Raw genomic sequence first — 1,978 nt, forward strand, 5'->3', positions numbered from 1 at the left:
TATGTAAATGGAAATAATTTATCTACTTTTAAATCGAAGAATATAAAAACAAGATTCAAGAAGCATTTGTTACTCATTTGAGCAATAATGAGGATCTTATTTTCGCAAATTGACTATTCTGTCTCTTTGGGAAATCACAATTTGGCAAATAAAGCCTACCTATGGGTTAACCACGTCATTGAGATATTAAATAATTTGGGTCCAAATCTTAGGATAATCACTCATTAGTTAATAGATAATTGGTCCCAAATCCTACTTCAATCACCACTGTAATCTATATTTAGAACACAACTATTTTAAGATTTTCACCAGTCTTTCCCTTATGCTTTCTTATTGGACAATGTCATTTCACCCTTGAAATAAAATAATATTTTCCCTTGGGTTGAGCATCGCCTACCATTATACTAACGTGTGTCTCCAACTAGCCTCGTTTAGCCAACTATTTTATGTTTCGATCTTTGGGACATGTATCCTAATTTCAAGAAGATTTATACTTTATGGTATGTCATTTAAAATTAGCCTAAAATAAAGCTGAAGCCATTGATCTATATTACATTGACAGTACAATTTAATTCCTTTCACCATAAAAATGATAAAATTAAAAGTGATGATGTCCAAATTGGCAATAAAAAAGGACACATTATTAATCGAATCTTAATGGATTGGCATACTACAAGTACACTATATAGTGTAAACTTGGCATGTGGACCATGGACCACTTGTGCCTCTATAAATTCACCAAAAATTAAATAATCTCTCTTTTGAAATTAACATATTAGCCAACTATATTAATATTTTGTGTTGTATGAAATAATTAATTCACCTCTAACATTACGAAAATGCTTATGACCAATAAAAAAAATTACCTACATTTAATTGCGTACCAAAAAATAAAAATTAATTCGCCATAGTTATTATTAAATTTTGATACAGAAAGGAAAATCTTGCCAATAAAAAATAATTTTCTCCCTTGCCTCACATTAAAAAATACCCTCAATTAGAAATTTTTCCTACATATTTAATGTTAAACTCGCCAGCATTTTACATATTTTTCTTGGGAGGGGTTTGTTAAAGTTATCCCTAAACAAGCCTCGTTGACTACAGGAGTCATATTTCATAAGAAATGAATCCAGAATCTTCCCAAAATAAAATGAGATAATAAATAGTATTTAATCTTAGTTGTTTTGTGAAGAAATTTAGCTTGTGTCTAATGCTTCAATAATAAATAACTATAGATAAATAAATTTGTTAGATACATAAAAATCAACTACATTCGAATAAATAAATAAAAGTCTTCATGGTTAATGTAATTTATAAGTGCATACTTTTCTTTAGATTAATTTAAGGTAACTACTTTAACAATTCTCCCCCCACCCCCGCACGCACACACGCACATGCATACACACTCACACACACAAAAACACACTCACACATACATACATACATACATACATACATATTTGGTGAAGTTAAATGATTCTTAAGTACACATGGATAATCAAGTCTTTTTGACTACAAGAGTCATATTTCATAACAAATGAATCCAAATCTTTCCAAAATAAAATGAGATAATGAATAGTATTTAATCTTTAGTTGTTAGGTGAAGAAATTTAACTTGTGACTAATGCTTCTATGATAAAATAACTATAGACCAACAATAAATTTTTTATGTACATACAACTGAACTACATTCAAATATATAAAAATATTTCTACGTGCTTAATTTATTTTATAACTGCATATATGTCAACTACCCACTATTTAAATAAAATAAGAGTTCAATTAAAATATTTCTTAGCTTGCTTTAAGTCTTGTTTAAATAATAAAAGCACCTCTGAGTGCAGTGGGAATAAGAAATCTTTTTGAAATTGAATATTATTGGTTTCAGAATTGTCGTGGCATGCCCAATCCAACCTTTTAAAGGCCTCTCCATTTGCCTCTTGAATTCAATGCATAGCTGATATCTCTTTTGCTTGAA

This window comes from Cupressus sempervirens, chromosome 7 (genome assembly GCF_028749045.1).
Source record: "Cupressus sempervirens isolate cs-2001-9-10 chromosome 7, ASM2874904v1, whole genome shotgun sequence".
Lineage (NCBI taxonomy): Eukaryota > Viridiplantae > Streptophyta > Pinopsida > Cupressales > Cupressaceae > Cupressus > Cupressus sempervirens.